The 12,591-nt window shown below is 32.8% G+C and overlaps 1 long non-coding RNA gene and 1 other non-coding gene across 3 annotated transcripts; both read right to left on the minus strand.

Moving 5' to 3' along the window:
* Positions 1–941: 941 nt before the first annotated feature.
* On the minus strand, positions 942–3,338 carry LOC139893287 (uncharacterized). Of its 2 annotated transcripts, XR_011774439.1 has the most exons (3): positions 2,049–3,338; positions 1,714–1,881; positions 942–1,327 (listed from the first exon to the last, which is right to left on the minus strand). It is a non-coding gene; the product is annotated as an uncharacterized lncRNA (long non-coding RNA). The 2 variants fall into 2 exon arrangements; XR_011774438.1 differs by having other exon boundaries at positions 1,714–3,338.
* Positions 3,339–4,131: 793 nt separating this feature from the next.
* LOC139895487 (U6 spliceosomal RNA) lies at positions 4,132–4,234 on the minus strand. The gene has a single exon (XR_011775927.1). It is a non-coding gene; the product is annotated as a U6 spliceosomal RNA (small nuclear RNA).
* Positions 4,235–12,591: the final 8,357 nt, after the last annotated feature.

Below are 12,591 nucleotides of genomic sequence, written 5' to 3' on the forward strand. Positions count from 1 at the left end.
GCTTCTGTATTTGATAAATGTGTCAAATAGATCATGGAATAATCTAGAAAAAATTACGCCGTTAATACCTGTTGTTTGTACACTTTTGCACCGTTACACCTAAACTTTTATTTTTGCGTGGTTAGTACCTGAGTTTTGGTTAACTATCACCATTGGCACCCCATGCTAACGTATGCTTAATGTTAACCGTTAACCCCTCATGTGCAACGCATGTGAGGGTATTTTCGTGTCTTCCACTATTTGTTTCCCTATTAAAAACGCCATACTGTAAAAATTTACTACTCTTGTACTAAATAACACGTTAAATAACAATTCTTCTATATCCAAAAAAATTTACTACTGTTGTACTAAAAAACTTGAACATTTTAGTTATTAAATACTATTAATCATTAAATTAATGCATCCATCTTCCGAACTTCATCGTCATAATTTTGCGTTTCTTGTTCTGTGCGAATTAGGGTTTATGTCGATTTGAGAATAAACTGAATGGTGGTATTGTACATTATGGTGTTTTTAATAGGGAAACAAATAGTGGAAGGGATGAAAATACCCTCACATGCGTTGCACATGTGAGGGGTTAACAGTTAACAATAAACAGACATTAGCATTGGGGTACTAATGGTGATGGTCAACCAAACTCATGTACCAACTACGCAAAAATAAAAGTTTAGGTGTAACGGTGCAAAAGTGTACAAACCATAGGTACCAACGGCGTAATTTTTTCTAGAATCTATCAATTAGATTATCGGTCAATATTGTAACACTATTAGACCATTTTGATATATTTTAATTTTAATTTCTATTTTTTCCGGGGAAAAAAAAAAAAAAAAAAAAAAAAAAAAAAAAAAAAAAAAAACCTAATACTATAGTAACATAAATTAATATATAAATGCTATGATAAAACCACAAGGAATGCATGCTAAAAAGAATACATAAGAGAATATCAGAAGCAATAGTTAACATACCTTGTGCATCTTATTTACATGTAACAGATGAATACAGTTTTTGTGACCACCTCAAATCCAAAAGATTTCCCATATACATGAGGTGAGATTCTTTATAAGAACCTCACAATCGAATAAGACGACGATACAGTTATCTATCTTCTCATAATATGGCCACCGTATTCACCCTTAAACCGTTCCTCTGTTTGTCCATTGTACTCGGTACGCGAAATAACTTATTTGATCAAGGTGGCCCGTTTCTAAAACTAATCGACATATAGTGTGCTTATTATAATAATGATGCTATGAAACGTGCCCATTGTTTGGTCTAAATTCGTCAAATGAACCACTGATTCATCTGAATCATGTAAAGTACTCTCCATCTGCACAAACAATACAAATGTGTAACTAAATTGTCACAACTCTAACTCTTTTTTCTTTTCTTTTTTTGGCAAAAAACGATAACTCATATAGAAACGAGGTCGTTTTCTCGAGGAAAACGCCCTCAACCGAGAATACAAATAAACGGGGGAAAACGGGGAAGCTCGCATCTAGAAAGCAACCAAGAAAACTATATATAAACGAGCCTCCCCCAACAACCCAAAAAAACTTAAAACAAACTAACTAATACTAAACCGAATACTACACGATAATAATAGGAACCAAACCAAACGAACTAAGTGAAATTAAAAATATGAAAAAATATATACGAAAGAACACGAGACGAACCCAATCAATCAACCTCTAGGTCCAGCACTTTTCAACTTACCGTTAACCATCTCTTTCAAAGTGTTCTTCCCGGATCGATTCTCTATCATGTAAGCTAACACATTGATGGATCCATCACCCGGTTCGCTCAGCCAAACGTGTCATCATTATAACGAATGCCGTGAAAGCCTCCACGGACATTTTTCCACTCTAACTGTGAAACAACTACCTACAATAATTAAGATTCCCTGCCCTGTTATACACATTCAAAATTAAATGCAAATGCAATATAAACAGACCTTACAAAACATGAAGCGGAACACAGAGTTTTAAAATAACAAAGGAGATTGAACAGCAAACACTCAAACCTGACTCTAAAAAGTTAGATACACATACCTACTTACCTAGAGACCACCTGATCAACGTCAAGAATATTCGGTTTTCACACCTACGATGCATGGTGAATAACCGGGCTAAAAATACTCAAACTTAAGGACAAAGTTGAAAGCTGTGGTGTTACCACCTGCGATTGTAGCTTTGAAGCAACGCTATGAGTCCATGATATTCGTTTATGTGTAGCGGCATGATCCAAATCAGTTTATCCTCACATTTGAACTGAATGTGGTAAACTGGTAATTAAGGAACCTTTTTTTTTTTTTTTTTAACAAATGGTGATTGATAAGGGTATTGTTATCATTTCAATCAGAATTGTGCTCATAAGCATAAAATGCACATCTTAAACACGCAATGGTGCATACTCAAAGTAAATGAATCTGCTAAAAATGAAATTCCATAAACTCTAAGCTTACATTTGACTATACCAAAATGCAATGATGCATACTCAAAGTAAGGGAGTGTTGCTGTGAATTTAAAAAAAGTAAAAAATAATAGTAATAAAATAAAAATATATCAGTTTAAGAATATGATACTAATAAAACTAAAAAAAAAATAAAAAAATAAAATGAAACAGATTCATAATTATTCCCAACTGTCAACATGTTCGTGTTCATTCAAGTGCTAATTCAACTTTATGCTAACTACATTTACTTCAACAATATAAAGGAATTAGTATAATGTAGATTCATAACAGACCATTACCAAGATTCTTGTCTAGGGACTAGGGTGTCGGTGAACAGATGTAAACCTTATTGTTATGAAAAAATTCAAAAAAAATGAAATGGTTATATGAAATCATAATGTACCTTCGGTAACAAAAATAACAAATATTAAAAGAAAAAACCATTACCTGCAGGCAAGAAAATATTTCACAAACCCATGGCCACAACCAAGCTATATAGTGACTCTAAAACCAAACATAGATGGGGTGTTTATGATTGTTATCTAATAGCTTATCTGCTCATCTTGGTTGTAATTGCTTAAACATTTGACCCATTAGTTTATATGGTGCGTATAAAACATGGGTTATGTTCGCATCGGTGTCCTATTTCCAACCCGAAATACCTCTTTTCGTAACATTAACAGATCACTACATTAACAAACATATCCAGATGACTAAATTCATATACCACTTATGTCATCTCAGGCTTGACAAAGAGGTTCTTCGGATGGGAAGTAGGGTGCGAAAATACAACTTAACAAGACATGTTAATGAATTAACGATTTATGTGGTCACTAAGAAACACTTACTTTCTTATACATGCTTACCCTAATAGTTGCTTTCAAAGGCCAAGTTCAAACCAAACATGATAACGAATTTATGCATAATCTCAATTTTTTTAATCGTTGAGAAAAGAGTATAAAAGTGAATGTATTACCAGATATACTAAACCTCCCTAATTTTCAAAAGTTTAATTTGTATGATTACTAATGTGATTATAGTTATAAACTCTCTAAGTTATATGTACAGATGCAAACAAATATGAACTGCTACTATAATCTGTATTACAGCATTGAAATAACGAATCAGTTTCAAATTCAACATTATGATATAGATTTGTAAAACCATGAAGTGAATCTTTACACTCAAGAATCTAAAAATCTAATGAAGAACAACTTCATATAAAACTTATAAAAAGCCACAACTTATTAATCATCACCGGATTACAAGTTTAAAGACAAAAGCCTCAATTGATAATGAACTAAATTCTACAAGTGACACAAAACCCAAAATGACCTGATCTGTCAACAAGTAAAATTCAAAACCCTAATTTATGTCCTAAATTTATCAACGGCAGAAAGAAGCATTTATAAATTAATAATCTATAACCATCACGAGCACACAAGCCCTAATTGACAATGAAGTAAATCTATCAATGGCAATGGAACCCTAATTAGACTTTTGAACCCAAACTTAAGATCTAAACATATAAATTGGACCAAAACCCTAAATCATACAGAAGTAACTCTATCAATGGCAAAAAAGACAAACCTTAATTACAGAAAGACAGAGCAAAAAGATGGAAAATTTTGAGCAAAAATCACCAAAATACTAAACAAATATCGAGAAATTTGATCGGAAAAAAATTTGAACCATTTCTCGATTTGTGCGTGTCATCCTTGCGCAGGGGCCATGCTAATCTTCTCTGTATCGTTCCAATTTTATCGGATGTCCCCGAAGGGACAATAGTTAGGGCTTGCCTGCGTACTATAAACTTGCAGACGAAGCAACTTCTGGTCGATGTGGGACTAGCTACAGTAGCCTAACCAAACTATATCTCTGGTAAATTTTACGGAGTAACTTTTTTGGATTGTATTTTCTTTTGATTTAAAAAAAAAAAAAAAAAACACTCTTTATATTGCAATTTGTTTATTATTATTAATAGTAATTATTAATATCAATTATTTATTATGTAATTACATTAGGTACTTCTAGTTTCATAAATCATCTAAATTATATGTAAATAGTTGTTAATTACAGTGTTCCTTAAATGAAACTCTTCACAACCTTTATGAATGAGATTAAGAACAAGTATGAGATAGATATTCCTGAAAAAAAAAGTAAATAGTTTTGATTGTAATGACCTTAGGACAACTCGATTTCTCTTCTTCGTGTTTTTTGTATCATTCTTGTGATTTGAGTGGTATCTCGCCGTGAACATGCTGCTTTTTTTTTGTTTGGCTAAGGTGTTTGTTTAGTTTCTCTTATTTGTATGGTTCTTGTTATTCTCGGATTCCTAATTTGTTTCGTTCGCGTAATTTTATTTGTTTAGTTGTTTTTTGTCTTGTAAATTTTGCATCCCTGCTTCTAGGCTTATGTTGTCTTGGTTTTTGTTGCGAGGGCCCTTGTTGTATGGTTTTCGGGTTCTTTCACCAATTGTCAGAAGAATCTATACATTTTTATAAGTCTTGTGTATATCTGTCACATGTCACCACCATATTAAATTTATACACTCCCTCCAACATTTATAATTAAGGAATGTCAATTAAATAAAATAATACACATAAATTATAATACCCCTCAATTATAGAATAGTCAATTTCAAAATTAATATGTCAATTAAATATGCTTTATTACATTTACTATTTACTACAAGTTATTATATTATATAACATAGTCACTTTTGTTTGAGAACTCATTATTTAAGGTATTTGTATATTATAAATGTATAATAAAGTTGTATGCAATTAGTGTATATTGCTTTTTTTTAAGACAACAATTTTATTAATAAAAATAAAACTAGCAAGAAGCTAGTAGTTACAATAAACTTTTTGACGAACACTACAACAAAATGTGTGTAGATTGTTGATGTATATTTTTTTTCAACGTTCGGACATTGCACGGGTTCTAATGATTAAGAAAACTATATCCTCACTAATGTTCACTGATAATGATACTATTTCAATGCATTCAAAATATGTTTGATATTTCAATGCATGACTTAGAGCTAATATCGTTTACATATTTTCTTTAATATGGTGGAATTGAAGCTTGAGATGTCTAAATCACTCGTTGACTTTGTACATAGTTTATACTAAGAGAAGATTTCAATCAATTAAACTACATATAACTTTTTTCTAAACATGGTCATACACTAGTCATATTTATATATCACCGATTGTTTAAAAAAGTAGCTTATGATATTTAGAACTTGCAAATGGAACAATAGCGATAACTTTAATATCTTGCAAGTTGGAACAATAGCGATAAATTTTACGCATAGTTTTAGCATTATCTTACCACTTTTTTTCTCTTTATTAATATTAATTATATAATAATTGGGTCATCTTATTTTATACAGTATACAATTTCTGAAATCGAGCCAATATGCTTCACTTTGTAGTATGCTCTTACAGTTTTAGCATTAAGAATTTTACAGAGCGCATACACAATGACCACCATACTAGGTCTTCGTGAAAGATCCTTATGTAAACAAGCAATCGAGATTGACATAACGTTCATAACAATATCAATCGAACATGATTCCCTAACAAGAAAATCATCGAACCCTTTTAGCTTATGTTTCTGTTTCTCTTCATTCACATTATAATAAATATCACACTTTTTTTCAGCGAAAATAACTAAAACTCATATAGAAACGAGGTTGTTTTTTCAAAGGAAAACGCCATCAAGAAAGATTACAAAAGAACGGGGTAAACGAAGAAGCTCGCACCTAGAAAACACACGTCTTAACAAAAACTATCTATAAAACGAGTCTCTCCTAACAACCTGAAAAACCTTACAAATACTGAACCAAACTAAACGAACAAAGTGAAATCAACGTACGAAAAAAAGAGAACGAAAAAACACGACAAACCCAACCTACCAACCTCTAGGTCCCGCCCTTTTCAACTTATCGTTAACCGTCTCTTTCAAAGTATTATGCCCGAACCGATTCTCTATCTTGTAAGATAATACATTCGGGATCCATCACCCGGATCGCTCTCCTCGGCCAATAGTGTCATCATTACATCGAATGCCGCGAAAGCCTTCACGGTCATATAACTTTTCCCGTTTTCCCGTGAACCGCCTTCTCTTCCATCATGAAAACCCATAAACAAATTTTGAATTGTGTCCCCGTAATCCAAGTCATAAACGTTATCTTTAAGCTTATACGTACCCGAAGTGGAAGGCTCATTCGCATTCGGTAATGGCCTATCTTCGTTCGTTTTTTTCTTTTGTTTTGCCAGCGTTCTTTCTTTTCTTCCCCTTCTTCAAATGAACCAATCTTTCCACAAAAGTTATGTTATCATCATTTGGTTATGAATCAAGATTAGAAACAACATCATGCTCATTTGATGTAACCTGGCCAGCACCCTTCGAAATAACAGTAGAGGCTGAAATTGGACCCCCCAGATAAAACAGACCCATTACCAACACTAACTTATCACACACTTCTACCCAAAAACCCTTCCCATCTTTATCAATACCTTCCTTACCAGAAATAAGCTCTAGCAAAACAACTCCAAAAGCGAAAACATCCATTTTAGTCGTTACCAGGCGATCATGTAAATACTCAGGGGCTATGTCACCAGTTTCTAATACAAACTAGTTAAAGACCCGCGACCGCGGGTTATATGAAATGACATATTTTAAGACATTCTACAACCATAATAACGCAAATAAACAATATAACATTCTAAAAGTTCAGATGTGTAAAAATATATAAAATATTCAAAATAAAGTAACGGAATTAAATTCCAAAGTAGTACTAATCAACGGTTCGTATCTACTATTAATAGGTTCGACGTATAAGATTTTAGTTATGTTCAGCTTTTTCACTGTCCAAGTACCAAAACAATAAGATTTTAGTTGTGTTCAGCTAACATGTGAGCCATGATTAATAAATTAGGTACAACTTTTACTTACCATAAATTGGTGATAATGCCCATTACAATATCCATTGAGAGTGGTGCTGACAATGCATTTTTAAAGACATGTGGTAATGCGACGGGATTTCGTGACCTAGTTGGAAATGAAAAAACAAAGCAAAAATCAATGAATATTATCATCAAAAGGACAAGTAAAAAGCAAGAAAATAGCTACTCGAGGAGTATTCGGTCGGGACTTTTTAGGGAATACTCGAGAGTACTCGGATGTTAACCAAGTTTGACTTTGGCCAACTTTGACGGATTTTTGACCAATTTTCACCGATTTTCTGAGTAATCCCGAGATTTGGTCGACTTATGACCGAGTTTGACCAAGTTTAATTGAGTATTAGCCGAGTAATTCCGAGTTTTGCAACACTGTTTTTTATAGGGTAAAAAGATTGAAATCATATCTATACTTATAGCAAACAAGCCTACAGCGTTTGATCGCCAGATAATCCTTGCCTTGAAGCCTGAAACTGATAAGCTAAAGTTGGAGGGACAATGTTTTTTGCAGCATCAGCAGTCGAAACAGAAGCTGCAGCAATCTGTTGTACTGATTTTTTTAGAGCTTTTTTGTGATTGGTCTGAGATGATGTAAGAGTCTAAACGGTGTGAGGAATAAGTAGAGTGGTAGTATTTGAAAAGTTGACTATCTCAAACATTCGTTAATAACGTGTATCATATATCTCAAATTATATGCAATTATTAATTATTTGGGATGCAAAGAGAAAAGTTCCTTTAGGGTTAAGAGTTAAATTAAACACTCTAGATTATTCCATTAAAGTATCGGCACATCCTAATATAAATGTTTTTGCATTATGACAGTACTATGGAAGTTTTAATCAAATAGCACAGCAAGCATCGAATTATGAATGTGTTAGAAAGCCACATAGCAATCGTCTCGGGGGTTTGATTTGTAAACAACGAACGAGTTGTTCCATTCTTTCTCACAACCAGTTACCAAACGCACCCGTATTCACACCTATAAGTACATAAAGGTCAGATTGATATCACATTACCTCTGGGATCTCAGTTATAGGTCTTGTGACTAGTCGTTTCAGAAATTTTAAGCGTAGATCGTGGACCATTATCCAACTTCAAATCTTTTTGCACTCCTTTTGTTGATCCTTTCAACGATGCAGATGCCTTCTTAAGAAGTTCCTTGAAGTTTGAACACATTTTATTATGATTAACAGGTAAGATGGACCCACAAAGCATATAATAAAATAAGTAAAAGTTCGAGGACATTATTTACAATTGCAAATGACCCAAAAAATGTACCTTGTCACACAAATATTTTGCATCTGCATACTCTTTCTTAATCTCTTGATTATGTAGCTCCAGCCTCAAAGCAAAATCTGCATATGCAGTTAGCTAAGATTCATTATAGTTGGACCCATGAAAAGTTATATGTGTATTATCTTCTTATATGTATATCGTATTATGGGCAATTTAGACCCATTTACTCATAATTGCGTCGATTCTGGTTGTGTTGCATCCCATATAGGTCAAATGAAGAAATTGAGCTTCATTGACATAACGATTATTAAGAGAATGGACGATAAGAGGGCTTTTAGATTTATGTCAAACCAGCTTAACAGTTCCGAAACTCTCTTCTCCACAAACTGAACATAATCCGGCATCCATCAAGAAGCCGAAAACATTAAATGCAGGTCATTTTACAACTTGAAAGATACAACTTTTTTAATGAGACTGAAGCATTAATTCAAACCACAAATATCCTAATAAACATGCTACTATATAGAAATATTTAATAAAGAGTATGCAAGAAACAAACCTCATTAACGTGATAAAAATCAAAATCTTTTGTGAAATACTTATCAATTTCTAGCCCGTTCTCCGACATTTCAATATCGATTGGCCCACGCATTCCAATTAGCTGTGCAGAACCACAAGTTCATCGTTTGTAAACATGTTAATTTCAAATATATAAAAGAAACCGTATCTAAAAGTACATATACATAGAATGTAATAAATTTATAAGATGAATTCAAAAGCAATTAGAAAACAATAAAATTTGATTGTAATAAAAATCAACTTACAATAATTGAGTTGTAACTTTTCCCCGTAGTGGCCGATAGAAATCGAATTCTCCCAGTTAGTTTTTTTAATGCAGAACAAACAAATCCCACAAGTCAAGATGAAATTTTGAACAAAATCTCAAGTGAATGCTTGTCTCACATAGCTCTTGGAGGTTGTGATCAAAACACATTATAGACCAAAAAATTGTCATAACTATCAACGACTGTTTTTTACCTTACCATGGTTAATGGTTTGCTCAACAATCTCTATTTCCATGAGAACTGCCCATCTACCTGAAGCAATAGGATTCTTATTAAGTAATAGGGTCAGCTCTGCAAGAACAATAACCAACATGATTCACCAAATCAAAAATACATAACACAATATATAACCCTTCTTACCATTGTATGAGCTGCAGATCCCCCACTTGATATTCATGATGAACAAATCAAATTCATGGTAGTAACAAATCAAAAACGCCAAACAACAAATGCTGATTCAATGTACTCAAACAAAAAATCCGACAGGAAAAATAACACGATAAACAAAGTAACCACTAATATAAATTAAAACGAAACATTACCTCAAAATGATTGTCCTGTATTAATAAGATTAAAACATTACCCCAAAAATAATCACCAGATTCCGAAGGTCCGAAGTGATGATGATGGAACCTAACCCATTTGATGTTATCAAATCCCACAAATGTGACGGTTACTGAAAACACACATTTAGTCAGATTAACAAAAAAAATCAAATTTTACCATTTCAATGTATAAATCCTAAAGACCGTTTTGATAATTGGGTTCGTAATAGTTTTAATTTTTGGAAGAATTGAAAATCGTTTGATTCAAAATATCTGATTTAAGATTCGGTGAATATGAATACTTGGATTGACAAGAAGAAGTTGAAAAGATCACTGGAGGAAAAAGACGCGATTAAATCTTAAATCAACATAAGATTTTGCAACAACCATCCATTGATCGGTCCTGATTTATACGATAATAATCGATTTTGTTGATAATTAGGGTTTATCGTTTATTACTGTTTCCCTCTTGTTTATGACCCTATATATATATATATATATATATATATATATATATATATATATATATATATATATATATATATATATATATATAGTGGTAAGATAAGGGGGAAGTAACCAATCGCGGGGAAGCGGGGGGAAGCAAAACTTTTTTTTCTTCGTTTTTTGAAAAAACTTTGTTCACGAACATTATAGATTGGATGAAAATATGAACATTTAATAAAGAAACTTTGTGATATATGTTTTTATTTTGGCGGGAAAACGCTCGAAGGAGTAATATATAACAATTATCGTGTTTTTCGAGCGTATGTTGAGGTTTTAGATATTAGGGTTTAGATATTAGGGTTTATAGGGTTTAGATAATAGGGTTTAGAAAATTAGGGTTTAGGGTTTAGATTTAGGATTTAGATTGAGTTTTTAACACGAACGGTTTAGAGTTTAGGGTTTAGGGTTTAGGGTTTGGGGCTTGGGGTTTAGGGACTAAACCAAAAACACCAAACCCTAAACTCTAAACTCTAAATCGGGCTAAATTTTGCTTCACAAAACATGAAGAAAAAAAACGTTAACATTCTTCACGATCAATATTATCTTGAATGTTATTTTTGTCGATCATTTTCCCGCCTAAATAATAACATTCATCACGAAGTGTCTTTTCTAAATGTTCATATTTTCGTGTGATCTTGATGCCTGAAAAAAAAAATCCAAAAAAAAGAAGGAAAAAAAAATTTGCTTCACCCCGCTTCCCTCCGATTGGTTACTTCCCCATATATATATATATATATATATATATATATATATATATATATATATATATATATATATATATATATATATATACTGCTCATGCTAGCCCAACAAAACACAAATTCGTAGAGAAACGCTCATTTTATATATTCTGCTCATGCTAGCCCAACAAAACCCAAATTCGTAGAGAAACGCTCATTTTATAGAAGAAGTGTCATACCTCAGGCTAACAGTTTATGTCAAGCAACCACAGCTCCGAGAGTTGCTTTACATGGTACCACTATTTCATTTGGAGTGCCTACAACAAAAAACATTATTCTTTATAGTTATCTGTATAGCATAAAAGAATCAAGAAAATAAATGATCTGGAGGAAAGCAGCTTATACTGCATTTGTGCCTAACTAAATTAATTACAGGAAGCGAAGTTTTGGTCCACAAAATAAAGATAAAATTACAAAAATTATTTAATGTTTAAAGGTCTACACTCTTGATTTTCTTGAGATCAGATTCAACATATTTAATTCTCACCAAAGATCCGAGCTCGCAAAAGGTCACACCACGCATGGCGTTCCTCTACTTTGAGAATGGTTCGTTCGCAGGTAAAGAGGTCATTCTGTAAAACATTATAGCTATCAGCTCTGGAAATGTACTTGCAGGGTAAAGTTTGAGGTCCTGTCCTAGCAAGTATGCTAGCGTTTCTCTGTTCGCTTCTGTTCAAGTGTAGTGTTGATTTCGCTGAATATTTCTCCCTGTAGCTGCTTATAGTAAACGGGTCAGCTGATTTCATTTATATATATATGATATATGATTGATGGGTGATAGTTATTTGTACAGACTTACGCATTGATTGATTCGTGGATTTCAGATACATCTGTAAGTTGCACTTTTCGTGCATTATAAATTACATGAACATTTTTAGTATATTTTGTTGGACAGAGGTTATTTACATGACTGCTTTTATATAGTGTCAGGTTACTAATTACCTCTTCGTTTTTGACCCAGCAGGAACTAACAGCTATGAGGACTGGCTTTTGCAATGATTCATATAGCTGTATGTCGAAGCTCGTGGCTTGTTCGTTCCATAACGTCAACTTGGTGATGTCCTTACTGTATATGTTTAAGGCGTTGTATGGTGTTAGTAACAAACACTTTGCTCTATGTATGACATTGTAATGAAATAAATATGTTGTTTTTGTTACCTGAGATTGCTGATATCAATTTTCCGACATCGTTTTTGTGTAGTGTTTGCATCTCCGTATGGGCTTATGTCGCCGACGTAGTGAATCGACCCAATATAATCTGACTTTTGTTAGGTAATACAATTAGTAGCTGTAA

Source organism: Rutidosis leptorrhynchoides, chromosome 2 (genome assembly GCF_046630445.1).
Source record: "Rutidosis leptorrhynchoides isolate AG116_Rl617_1_P2 chromosome 2, CSIRO_AGI_Rlap_v1, whole genome shotgun sequence".
Taxonomy (NCBI): domain Eukaryota; kingdom Viridiplantae; phylum Streptophyta; class Magnoliopsida; order Asterales; family Asteraceae; genus Rutidosis; species Rutidosis leptorrhynchoides.